Source organism: Lissotriton vulgaris, chromosome 2_1 (genome assembly GCF_964263255.1).
Source record: "Lissotriton vulgaris chromosome 2_1, aLisVul1.2, whole genome shotgun sequence".
NCBI lineage: Eukaryota > Metazoa > Chordata > Amphibia > Caudata > Salamandridae > Lissotriton > Lissotriton vulgaris.
This window is the reverse complement of record NC_141687.1, coordinates 410,509,505-410,523,297: the sequence shown is the minus strand read 5'-3', so window position 1 is coordinate 410,523,297 and position 13,793 is coordinate 410,509,505. Positions and strand designations below refer to the sequence as shown.

General features: G+C 41.2%; 4 long non-coding RNA genes across 4 annotated transcripts; 2 read left to right on the top strand and 2 right to left on the bottom strand.

The window, feature by feature from the left end:
- Positions 1-207: 207 nt before the first annotated feature.
- LOC147730486 (uncharacterized) lies at positions 208-596 on the bottom strand. The gene is made up of 3 exons (XR_015308585.1): positions 547-596; positions 416-470; positions 208-295 (listed from the first exon to the last, which is right to left on the bottom strand). It is a non-coding gene; the product is annotated as an uncharacterized LOC147730486 (long non-coding RNA).
- Positions 597-4,748: 4,152 nt separating this feature from the next.
- LOC147730485 (uncharacterized) lies at positions 4,749-5,122 on the bottom strand. Its single transcript, XR_015308584.1, has 3 exons — positions 5,059-5,122; positions 4,928-4,982; positions 4,749-4,810 (listed from the first exon to the last, which is right to left on the bottom strand). It is a non-coding gene; the product is annotated as an uncharacterized LOC147730485 (long non-coding RNA).
- A 715-nt stretch (positions 5,123-5,837) lies between these two features.
- On the top strand, positions 5,838-6,245 carry LOC147730484 (uncharacterized). The gene is made up of 3 exons (XR_015308583.1): positions 5,838-5,901; positions 5,978-6,032; positions 6,157-6,245. It is a non-coding gene; the product is annotated as an uncharacterized LOC147730484 (long non-coding RNA).
- Positions 6,246-10,262: 4,017 nt separating this feature from the next.
- Positions 10,263-10,653, top strand: LOC147730483 (uncharacterized). Its single transcript, XR_015308582.1, has 3 exons — positions 10,263-10,312; positions 10,388-10,442; positions 10,566-10,653. It is a non-coding gene; the product is annotated as an uncharacterized LOC147730483 (long non-coding RNA).
- The last annotated feature ends 3,140 nt before the right edge of the window (positions 10,654-13,793 follow it).

Sequence of the window (13,793 nt, the reverse complement as noted above, 5' to 3'; positions counted from 1 at the left end):
ATAAACATTCACTGTGCACTATACACTAGACTTTCATTATATACAACATCGCTTATGCAAATCTATTTTCAGTCGTTCCTCAGGCAAATCTCAGCTCTTTGCCTTATTGACCATCAATGATTACAATTAGAGGAACGGTAGTGAACAAAGTCATACTAAACAGGAGATAACACTCATTATCAATTTCTATGAGTCAACAGTTATTAGTATTTTTAAATTGTATCTCCGTTCTGCCGACGCGTTTCGAACACCACACAACAGTTATGGGTTCTCCTCAGGGCCTTGTCACTTCTATCTGCATGTGTATAAAAAAAAAAAAAAGAAAAGAAAAGCACCAAAAGGTATTTCAGTGTGAATTCTCTAGCCTCATATATCTGCTAAAGTTGCATTATACTGCATTTGGGGTCCATATTACCTTTCATGTGGCTGTGGTAATCCTATGTTCGGTTTTAGATCTTTAGAGCTGCAATCTGAAGAATAATTCTATTTAGAGCCAGACTTGGATTGAGCCTTAAGGTTACTTTAACAAAACACTGCGTGACATACCTTTTTTGAATCTTGTGGGTCCGTGTATGGGCGTCCCCCTATGGCTCGGACACACTATTCACCTGTGAGCAATGCAGGATTGGTTTACTAATTGTGGGCTTGTATTACCTCTCAGACACGTGCAGCATCTTTTAACTATCTTCCTACCTTATTCGGTGTACCAATCACTTCGGGGGCGTCTCACTCCATGTGCGGGTTAGTTTATATATACGCGGGCAATCTATCGGAAAAAATAATGAATTCTAAGTACACTTGTTGCTATTTTGATGGAAGCTCTGTCCGATGTATCGTGTGTCCGTACTGACCTTGTTTACAATGGTCCTCCGGACTCTGATTATGCGCGCCGCGTTGTTCCTTTCGAATCACTTTCAGTGGTTGCACTGTTGTGGAAACAAAGCGGAGCGCGTATTAGTTCCCCATTCTTAGCTCAAACTACCTTTCGCGTGTGGTGCCTGTCCCATACAGTCTCTCCTTACCTCCTTCGTGCCTTGCTGCAGCTCTTCCTCACTTCGCTCTGGAAGGCGGCGGCCGTGTAACTACATTACTTATGGCAGCCATGTGACCTCAGGAATTCTGGGAGTTGTAGTTTTTCTTTATTGGTTGCTAGGGAACCTATATGTACTCTTATTTAGATTTCTATTGCCTGAATTAAAACCGGGTTTGTCGTGATGCCCGTGGGTTAATGTTTAGGCATTGCCTCAATATAAGTTGGCCATTCCTGCATTGCGGGTCAACAGTTATTCGTGGAGCCCCATGATAATTCCCATATTTACAATCTTGAAACCTCGGAGAGGGTGTTCAATCCATTTTGCGTGCTATTAAATTTGAGGATCAGGTACGCCTCTTTTCTAAGCAATGTGTCTTCAATATCAATTGGACCTTTGCCTCCTGATTGCACTATGGAACACAGTACAGTCCATTTGAAGTCCATTTCACTGTGATTTGAATCCATAAAGTGTTGGACCATTGGCGCACTCAGTACCTTTTTTTTAATTCTTGACCTATGTTGGGTGATTCTACTGTTAACCTGCTGTGTGGTTTTCCCAATGTACATTTTTGTGCAGGCACAGACTACTGCATAGACTACATTGCGTGTCCTGCAGTTCGTGAATCCGTTGTTCTACCATTTCACACCCCTATGTTCAAACTCAATCCCCTCAATAGTTGAATCACATGAGATGCAATTACCACATTTGTGGTGGCCCTCGATTGGTTTGAGGCCCCATCTGGAGAGTAGGTCACTTTTGGGTTTGGCGGTTGATACATCCGCTCTAATTACACATTGGCCAATGCTCCTATTCCTTTTATAGGCGAAAATAGGTCGGGGAAACGCACATTCGAGCTCCTCCAACAGGTGCCAGTTCTTAAGGACCATTTGTTGTACTTTATGCGTGTCAGGTCCAAAGGTGGTTACACATACCAACCTATCCAGGTCGTGTTTTACCTTACGTTCAAGTAAACACTCCCGTGGGGTATAGTGCGCCCTCTTTTTGGAATTACTTAACAGTTTTTTGGGGTACCCTCGGTTCCTCATCTCCTCACAGAACCTTGAAGCATGTTTTTCATATTCAGTCACCTCAGAGCAGTTCCTTCGAATCCGAAGTAGCTGCCCATAAGGTAAATTATCCTTTAGGCTTCTGGGGTGTGCGCTTTGATGGTGGAGGATCGTATTTTTATCCGTCTTCTTTTTAAAGAGAGACGTTTTGAGATACCCATCAGTGTGGTTTATTTCAAGATCAAGGAAAGTCATCTTTTCATTACTGGACTCAAGGAAGAACTTAATGTCTTGGTGTCTCCTGTTGATCCACACGGGAAAGTCCATCAACTCCGTGCGGCTCCCCTGCCACAGGAGCCACACGTCGGCGATGTATCTCAACCATTGTTTGATATGTTTACTGTAGGGGTTATTGGAGTAAATAAATCTGTTTTCATACTCTGCCATATACAATATGGCCATCTCCGGTGCATAGGGGCAGCCCATGGCCGTCCCCTTGATCTGCATATAAAATCGGTCATTAAACCTGAAATAGTTCTTCTTCAGTGTCACTTCTGCTAGTTGCAGAATGAACGAGGTTGGGACTTGATGTGGCCTTTCTCTCTTATCGAGGTATAGTTCTAATACCTCTAGCGCCTCGTCTTGGGGAATTTGGGTGTACAACGACGTGACATCCATTGTCACCATCAATTCTGTCGACGGGTCAAACTGCATTTCAGCAGTTTTTAACAAGAAGTCAGTGGTATCCTTCAAGTATGACTTTACACTACCAACAAAGGGCTTAAGAAAGAAGTCTATATATTTAGAGAGTGACTCTAAGCAAGACTCACACCCTGAGACGATTGGCCGTCCAGGTGGCTCATCAGGGTTCTTGTGAATCTTGGGTAGGAAATATAAAATGGGCGTCCTCGGAAATTTCTTGACCAAGAATTGGCTTTCTTTCTGCCCCACAAAACCACTCTCCCGTCCGTTTTGTATGATTCCACTGATTTGTCCCTGAATCTCTTTGACAGGGTCCTCAGTGAGTTCTCTATACCACTCCGCATTGCTCACCTGTGCTGCTCCTTCCTTAAGATATTTGTCCTTTGACCAGATCACCACCGCTCCCCCCTTGTCAGCGGGCTTGATAACCACCGACAAATCATCTTTCAGATCTTTGAGGGCAATACGTTGGCCTTTAGTTATATTTTGTTTGACGCATTTTTTAGTTTTCTCCAGTTTGTTTATGGATGATAGCATGATCTGTTCAAACGCTGCAACCTGTTTAGGAATATTTTGGTAGGGAATAAAGGTGGATTTGTTCCTCAGGCCTGTCACTTCCACGTCAGCAGCAGGTGGTTTATTTGCAAAGAAGGCTCGCAGGCGGATCTTTCTACAAAAGGCTATGGCTTCCAGTTTTAGTTTTGTAAAATCAGTTTGTTGGCTAGGAACAAATTTCAGACCTAGGTTTAGGACTGATTCCTCGTCCTTGGTTAGTATTTTCGTAGATAAGTTGACAACTGTGGATGGTGGGGATTCTATGACTTGTAGAAGTTTCTGCGCGTGCGCATTTCCCATGGAGGTTTGAATCGTGTTTTGGCTTGTTGGCCTTTCTCTAAAAAAAACACCTTCTTGTTTTGGTTATTACCCCTCTCCTCTGCGCCTGATGAATTTGAGGAAGAGGATGTATCAGAGAAGGTTTTAAATCGGTTTCTTGATCGCCCCTGAAAATTATATAGGGCTCCACGAGATTCCGTCTGAGTATAGTAGTCCTCCTTGAGGAATGGGTAAGCCCTTTCTAAGGTAAACACTTTTGAGTCCCTCTCGTACTGTGCAGATTTCGAATTGATGGTAATGTCTTTAAATGTTAGGATGTCTTTGTCAATTTTCTCAAGCAGTGTTTTTGCATCGGTAACCGCTGGGCTCTCCTGCAGGCTCTTTGTTAAAACCTCAATTTCTTCTCGTTCTTTTAGGCAGAGTCTCTGAGCTGTCTCGATCGTGTGGACCATCAGGTCCCGACTACATTTAGTGTTTATACCACTAAAGCCTTTCTTATATTCACTGTCCTCCGTGAATATGACAGGGACATTTTTGACCTGAAGACCCCATGGGATGGTCCCACCCCTAAGGTGTTTCAGGAGAAAATGCCCGTGGAGCTCCGTTCGAATGTGTTTTTTCTTGAGTCTGATAAGTTTATCCGACTCGTTTTGTTGTTGAGCGGAGGTACTGAAAGTAATATTATCAAAAGCAGATGAGGCTATTAAATTTTGAATGTGTGATTCTGAAAAAGACAGTGTGTCTTTTTCCGACATCACCTCGGAGGGACAGAAAGACCCTCCGCGATTTGTTAGGTATATTTATTTTTACCTTCTCTTTGGGTTCTCTTTATAGAAAAAATCAATCATTTCTATGTCAGAAAAAACAACACAACATATATAACAAATATATACATTAACTTATACACACCATTTACCAAAAAACGTTATTACATACATATAAACATTCACTGTACACTATACACTAGATTTTCATTATATACAACATCGCTTATGCAAATCTATTTTCAGTCATTCCTCAGGCAAATCTCAGCTCTTTGCCTTATTGACCATCAATGATTACAATTAGAGGAACGGTAGTGAACAAAGTCAAACTAAACAGGAGATAACACTCATCATCAATTTCTATGAGTCAACAGTTATTAGTATTTTTAAATTGTATCTCCGTTCTACCGACGCGTTTCGAACACCACACAACAGTTATGGGTTCTCCTCAGGGCCTTGTCACTTCTATCTGCATGTGTATGGAAAAAAAAAAAAAAGAAAAGCACCAAAAGGTATTTCAGTGTGAATTCTCTAGCCTCATATATCTGCAAAAGTTGCATTATACTGCATTTGGGGTCCATATTACCTTTCATGTGGCTGTGGTAATCCTATGTTCGGTTTTAGATCTTTAGAGCTGCAATCTGAAGAATAATTCTATTTAGAGCCAGACTTGGATTGAGCCTTAAGGTTACTTTAACAAAACACTGCGTGACATACCTTTTTTGAATCTTGTGGGTCCGTGTATGGGCGTCCCCCTATGGCTCGGACACACTTTTCACCTGTGAGTAATGCAGGATTGGTCTACTATTTAATTCAGGCAATAGAAATCTAAATAAGAGTACATATAGGTTCCCTAGCAACCAATAAAGAAAAACTACAACTCCTAGAATTCCTGGTTGGTTTACTATTTGTGGGCTTGTATTACCTCTCAGACACGTGCAGCATCTTTTAACTATCTTCCTACCTTATTCGGTGTACCAATCACTTCGGGGGCGTCTCATTCCATGTGCGGGTTAGTTTATATATACGCGGGCAATCTATCAGAAAAAATAATGAATTCTAAGTACACTTGTTGCTATTTTGATGGAAGCTCTGTCCGATGTATCGTGTGTCCGTACTGACCTTGTTTACAATGGTCCTCCGGACTCTGATTATGCGCGCCGCGTTGTTCCTTTCGAATCACTTTCAGTGGTTGCACTGTTGTGGAAACAAAGCGGAGCGTGTATTAGTTCCCCATTCTTAGCTCAAACTACCTTTCGCGTGTGGTGCCTGTCCCATACAGTCTCTCCTTACCTCCTTCGTGCCTTGCTGCAGCTCTTCCTCACTTCGCTCTGGAAGGCGGCGGCCGTGTAACTACCTTACTTATGGCGGCCATGTGACCTCAGGAATTCTAGGAGTTGTAGTTTTTCTTTATTGGTTGCTAGGGAACCTATATGTACTCTTATTTAGATTTCTATTGCCTGAATTAAATAGTAGACCAATCCTGCATTGCTCACAGGTGAAAAGTGTGTCCGAGCCATAGGGGGACGCCCATACACGGACCCACAAGATTCAAAAAAGGTATGTCACGCAGTGTTTTGTTAAAGTAACCTTAAGGCTCAATCCAAGTCTGGCTCTAAATAGAATTATTCTTCAGATTGCAGCTCTAAAGATCTAAAACCGAACATAGGATTACCACAGCCACATGAAAGGTAATATGGACCCCAAATGCAGTATAATGCAACTTTTGCAGATATATGAGGCTAGAGAATTCACACTGAAACACCTTTTGGTGCTTTTCTTTTTTTCTTTTTTTTTTTTTCCATACACATGCAGATAGAAGTGACAAGGCCCTGAGGAGAACCCATAACTGTTGTGTGGTGTTCGAAACGCGTCGGCAGAACGGAGATACAATTTAAAAATACTAATAACTGTTGACTCATAGAAATTGATAATGAGTGTTATCTCCTGTTTAGTATGACTTTGTTCACTACCGTTCCTCTAATTGTAATCATTGATGGTCAATAAGGCAAAGAGCTGAGATTTGCCTGAGGAACGACTGAAAATAGATTTGCATAAGCGATTTTGTATATAATGAAAATCTAGTGTATAGTGTACAGTGAATGTTTATATGTATGTAATAACGTTTTTTGGTAAATGGTGTGTATAAGTTAATGTATATATTTGTTATATATGTTGTGTTGTTTTTTCTGACATAGAAATGATAGATTTTTTCTATAAAGAGAACCCAAAGAGAAGGTAAAAATAAATATACCTAACAAATCAAAATTGATTTTGATCTGTTGCTAATGATTTATAGCAAAACCAAATAAAGTGGGCTGGCATCTATACATTTTTCATATTCATATAAGGTTCAGCCATCCCCACATTCTAAGAACCTAACTCCCTTTCTTCAAAAAGTTAAGGGCGGGTGCACACCCGCGAGAGTAGAATACGGGCATTTAAAAGGGCTTTAGTGGTATAAACACTAAATGTAGTCGGGACCTGATGGTCCACACGATCGAGACAGCTCAGAGACTCTGCCTAAAAGAACTAGAAGAAATTGAGGTTTTAACAAAGAGCCTGCAGGAGAGCCCAGCTGTTACCGATGCAAAAACACTTCTTGAGAAAATTGACAAAGACATCCTAACATTTAAAGACATTACCATCAATTCGAAATCTGCACAGTACGAGAGGGACTCAAAAGCGTTTACCTTAGAAAGGGCTTACCCATTCCTCAAGGAGGACTACATTACTCAGACGGAATCTCGTGGAGCCCTATATAATTTTCAGGGGCGATCAAGAAACCGATTTAAAACCTTCTCTGATACATCCTCTTCCTCAAATTCATCAGGCGCAGAGGAGAGGGGTAATAACCCAAACAAGAAGGTGGTTTTTTTAGAGAAAGGCCAACAAGCCAAAACACGATTCAAACCTCCATGGGAAATGCGCACGCACAGAAACTTCTACAAGTCATAGAATCCCCACCATCCACAGTTGTCAACTTATCTACGAAAATACTAACCAAGGACGAGGAATCAGTCCTAAACCTAGGTCTGAAATTTGTTCCTAGCCAACAAACTGATTTTACAAAACTAAAACTGGAAGCCATAGCCTTTTGTAGAAAGATCCGCCTGCGAGCCTTCTTTGCAAATAAACCACCTGCTGCTGATGTGGAAGTGACAGGCCTGAGGAACAAATCCACCATTATTCCCTACCAAAATATTCCTAAACAGGTTGCAGCGTTTGAACAGATCATGCTATCATCCATAAACAAACTGGAGAAAACTAAAAAATACGTCAAACAAAATATAACTAAAGACCAACGTATTGCCCTCAAAGATCTGAAAGATGATTTGTCTGTGGTTATCAAGCCCGCTGACAAGGGGGGAGCGGTGGTGATCTGGTCAAAGGACAAATATCTTAAGGAAGGAGCAGCACAGGTGAACAATGCGGAGTGGTATAGAGAACTCACTGAGGACCCTGTCAAAGAGATTCAGGGACAAATCAGTGGAATCATACAAAACGGACGGGAGAGTGGTTTTGTGGGGCAGAAAGAAAGCGAATTCTTGGTCAAGAAATTTCCGAGGACGCCCATTTTATATTTCCTACCCAAGATTCACAAGAACCCTGATGAGCCACCTGGACGGCCAATCGTCTCAGGGTGTGAGTCTTGCTTAGAGTCACTCTCTAAATATATAGACTTCTTTCTTAAGCCCTTTGTTGGTAGTGTAAAGTCATACTTGAAGGATACCACTGACTTCTTGTTAAAAACTTTTGGAATGCAGTTTGACCCGTCGACAGAATTGATGGTGACAATGGACGTCACGTCGTTGTACACCCAAATTCCCCAAGACGAGGCGCTAGAGGTATTAGAACTATACCTCGATAAGAGAGAAAGGCCACACCAAGTCCCAACCTCGTTCATTATGCAACTAGCAGAAGTGACACTGAAGAAGAACTATTTCAGGTTTAATGACCGATTTTATATGCAGATCAAGGGGACGGCCATGGGCTGCCCCTATGCGCCGGAGATGGCCATATTGTATATGGCAGAGTATGAAAACAGATTTATCTACTCCAATAACCCCTACAGTAAACATATCAAACAATGGTTGAGATACATCGACGACGTGTGGCTCCTGTGGCAGGGGAGCCGCACGGAGTTGATGGACTTTCACGTGTGGATCAACAGGAGACACCAAGACATTAAGTTCTCCCTTGAGTCCAGTAATGAAAAGATGACTTTCCTTGATCTTGAAATAAACCACACTGATGGGTATCTCAAAACGTCTCTCTTTAAAAAGAAGACGGATAAAAATACGATCCTCCACCATCAAAGCGCACACCCCAGAAGCCTAAAGGATAATTTACCTTATGGGCAGCTACTTCGGATTCGAAGGAACTGCTCTGAGGTGACCGAATATGAAAAACATGCTTCAAGGTTCTGTGAGGAGATGAGGAACCAAGGGTACCCCAAAAAACTGTTAAGTAATTCCAAAAAGAAGGCGCACTATACCCCACGGGAGTGTTTACTTGAACGTAAGGTAAAACACGACCTGGATAGGTTGGTATGTGTAACCACGTTTGGACCTGACACGCATAAAGTACGACAAATGGTCCTTAAGAACTGGCACCTGTTGGAGGAGCTCGAATGTGCGTTTCCCCGACCTATTTTCGCCTATAAAAGGAATAGGAGCATTGGCCAATGTGTAATTAGAACGGATGTATCAACCGCCAAACCCAAAAGTGACCTACTCTCCAGATGGGGCCTCAAACCAATCGAGGGCCACCACAAATGTGGTAATTGCATCTCATGTGATTCAACTATTGAGGGGATTGAGTTTGAACATGGGGATGTGAAATGGAAGAACAACGGATTCACGAACTGCAGGACACGCAATGTAGTCTTTGCAGTAGTCTGTGCCTGCACAAAAATGTACATCGGGAAAACCACACAGCAGGTTAACAGTAGAATCACCCAACATAGGTCAAGAATTAAAAAAAAAGGTACTGAGTGCGCCAATGGTCCAACACTTTATGGATTCAAATCACAGTGAAATGGACTTCAAATGGACTGTACTGTGTTCCATAGTGCAATCAGGAGGCAAAGGTCCAATTGATATTGAAGACACATTGCTTAGAAAAAAGGCGTACCTCATCCTCAAATTTAATAGCACGCAAAATGGGTTGAACACCCTCTCCGAGGTTTCAAGATTGTAAATATGGGAATTATCATGGGGCTCCACGAATAACTGTTGACCCGCAATGCAGGAATGGCCAACTTATATTGAGGCAATGCCTAAACATTAACCCACGGGCATCACGACAAACCCGGTTTTAATTCAGGCAATAGAAATCTAAATAAGAGTACATATAGGTTCCCTAGCAACCAATAAAGAAAAACTACTACTCCCAGAATTCCTGAGGTCACATGGCCGCCATAAGTAATGTAGTTACACGGCCGCCGCCTTCCAGAGCGAAGTGAGGAAGAGCTGCAGCAAGGCACGAAGGAGGTAAGGAGAGACTGTATGGGACAGGCACCACACGCGAAAGGTAGTTTGAGCTAAGAATGGGGAACTAATACGCGCTCCGCTTTGTTTCCACAACAGTGCAACCACTGAAAGTGATTCGAAAGGAACAACGCGGCGCGCATAATCAGAGTCCGGAGGACCATTGTAAACAAGGTCAGTACGGACACACGATACATCGGACAGAGCTTCCATCAAAATAGCAACAAGTGTACTTAGAATTCATTATTTTTTCCGATAGATTGCCCGCGTATATATAAACTAACCCGCACATGGAGTGAGACGCCCCCAAAGTGATTGGTACACCGAATAAGGTAGGAAGATAGTTAAAAGATGCTGCACGTGTATGAGAGGTAATACAAGCCCACAAATAGTAAACCAATCCTGCATTGCTCACATGTGAAAAGTGTGTCCGAGCCATAGGGGGACGCCCATACACGGACCCACAAGATTCAAAAAAGGTATGTCACGCAGTGTTTGTTAAAGTAACCTTAAGGCTCAATCCAAGTCTGGCTCTAAATAGAATTATTATTCAGATTGCAGCTCTAAAGATCTAAAACCGAACATAGGATTACCACAGCCACATGAAAGGTAATATGGACCCCAAATGCAGTATAATGCAACTTTTGCAGATATATGAGGCTAGAGAACTCACACTGAAACACCTTTTGGTGCTTTTCTTTTTTTTTTTTTTTTTTTTCTATACACATGCAGATAGAAGTGACAAGGCCCTGAGGAGAACCCATAACTGTTGTGTGGTGTTCGAAACGCGTCGGCAGAACGGAGATACAATTTAAAAATACTAATAACTGTTGACTCATAGAAATTGATAATGAGTGTTATCTCCTGTTTAGTATGACTTTGTTCACTACCGTTCCTCTAATTGTAATCATTGATGGTCAATAAGGCAAAGAGCTGAGATTTGCCTGAGGAACGACTGAAAATAGATTTGCATAAGCGATGTTGTATATAATGAACGTCTAGTGTATAGTATACAGTGAATGTTTATATGTATGTAATAACGTTTTTTGGTAAATGGTGTGTATAAGTTAATGTATATATTTGTTATATATGTTGTGGTGTTTTTTCTGACATAGAAACAATTGATTTTTTCTATAAAGAGAACCCAAAGAGAAGGTAAAAATAAATATACCTAACAAATCAAAATTGATTTTGATCTATTGCTAATGATTTATAGCAAAACCAAATAAAGTGGGCTGGCATCTATACATTTTTCATATTCATATAAGGTTCAGCCATCCCCACATTCTAAGAACCTAACTCCCTTTCTTCAAAAAGGATTGTTAATAGGGCATCACAGCTAGTCTATAATTAATACCAATCATAGCTGGTGAATAGGGCATCATGTTTATCCCATAACTAAATATGAAATCATGATTAGGAACTTATATGAGAGCCCAGTAAGACTTAACTATCATTACCTCTGAAATAGAGTCCTGGAAAAGTTGTGACATGTTCGAGGTTGACTAGTGCTAAAGGTGTCAGGCAATGCCAATGATAAAGAATACGGCAATGATGTTACTGTATTCACAGCTTGCGTATCGGGCATCTTGGCTTTTGCATAACCAATGCCAATGCCCTTTAGTGAATATGCGCCGCACGTAATCAATAGACAGTGCCTATAATTGATAGGGCCTCTTGATAAGTCCATAACCAATGCCAGTGGAAGTCAGTGAATAGGTAATTTGTAAAATCAAGATGATTCCTAAGCAAAGACTCATAGGCTGAATACTGTTAAAGAAAATACTTACTGCGGATACTCCAGCTGCTGCTGGAGGCACTGCCACCCCCATCTTGGTCCAGATTCCTCTCTATATTGATACTGTACACATAAAGGAATATAATGAACATGAAAGAAAATGCAATTTTGAAACATATACACAATGATTTGGTAACTTAATCATATAGGAAATCAGAATGTGAGTCGCGCGACCACTTGATATATTAATCACTCTACCAGTGCTGTTTGCAGTCACTTCATTTCATTCTCACCACTACCAAGATCACTGCCTTCATTATCTAAAACATTTCTTGCAGACGTTTTGTCTTTTGTCATCGAATTTGCATCCTTCTGATTGGGCCACATGTTTTGCAATTCTCCAAAGATTCCAGATTCCCCCATCTAGTGTTTTTAAGGTAATGTGAAACAACGTTTTCACCTTCAAAGGTCCGGTAAACTTCGACCACTTATAATTTCCTGTCTGAGCTTTTATTTTTTACTCATTCCCCCACTTTAAATTCCATTTGTTTTGCATTACCGCCTGATCATATCAGCCTTTATGTGCCAACTGCAACTTTAATTTCCTCTGTCGCCTTAGCTGAATAGTATCACTTTTCACCCAAACTTTAAGCCCAAGGCTAACCTGGAATTTGATTTCTTTCTTCTGATTCACCGAAAAGGAGTCCAATCAGTAGATTGATAGAATTTAAACAATATGCTTTAAGACACCGCATCACCAATTCCCTCCAACACAAACTACTAGACTTTGCCAACTCAATGCCCTATTTTAGTGTCTTATTGAATCTTCAACTGCACCTTTTGTTTCTGGTAGATAAGGAGTACAAATATTGTGTTCAATCCCAATCTAAAAACACTTTGATCTCTTTTGAAAAATGTATGACGTTACAACGCATACATTCACACTGCATACCATTACAACAAAACTTTTACAACGCAAGATCCATTACAATGCATGCCTTTACAACGCATGCCATTACAACGCAGATGCTATTACAACGCATGTCATTACAACGTAAGTATGGGTAAGTATTTTTTTATTTTACTTAATGGGAATGTAATAGTAGTGTAAATGTTGGATAGTCTAGGGGTTAAAATTACTATTCTAACTCCTGGGGGTGTTATAGTAGTGTAAGAGTTGGATAGTGTAGGGGTTAAAATTACTATTCTAACTCCAGGGGGGTGTAATAGTAGGGTAAGTGTTGGATAGTGTAGGGGTTAAAATTACTATTCTAACTCAAGGGGGGTGTAATAGTAGGGTTAGTGTTGGATAGTGTAGGGGTTAAAATTACTATTCTAACTCCATGAGGGTGTAATAGTAGGGTAAGTGTTGGATAGTGTAGGTGTTAAAATTGCTATTTTAACTCCAGGGAGAGTAATATAAGTGTTGGATAGTGTAGAGATTTAATTAAAATAAATTAAATTAAAATTAAATCAAATTAAATTAAAATATATTAAATAAGAATTAAAATTAAATACAATTAAATTAATAAAAATGTTAATAAGTAAATTAAATTAAAATTTAATTAATATCAATTAAATTAAACACTTACTCATACTTCCATTGTAATGCCATGCTTTGTAGTAGCATCTGCGTTGTAATGGCATGCGTTGTAATAGCACGCGTTGTAATGGATCTTGTGTTGTAAAAGTTTCAATGTAATGGTAGTGCGTTGGTGTGCCCGCATTGTGATGGCTGTTTCCCCTTTTGAACAAATCTAAACATTATTATCAGGTGAAATGGTGCCTCATATCTATTTCTACAAAAAACCTAATGATGGCACTTGTGCTATGTCTGAAATAAACTTAGGGGCCCATTAGGATGGCAGGCGGATTGCTCCCGCCAGGCCGGCGGTAGCCAACACCGGCCTGGCAGGGGCGATTCGCCCGCCATCCGTGCCGGAAAGACTTCCCACCATATTAGTATGGCTGGGCGGTCCGCGGCGGTAGGAAAGGCCGCTGGCCACTTTTCCGCCCCGGTCGCAAGGAGACCAGGGCGGAAATGGGTTCATATGGTGGCGGTGTCTATCAGACACCGCCAGCCATATTACAATGGGCTTTGACAGATGCCTTTCTGTGGCGGCACTGCCGCCACGGAAAGGCATGGGGAGTCTTTTTTGGGGGCCCGATGCGGGCCCCCATGGACTCCGGGGGGTTGAGGGGTGCACAGTTCCATGCACAGT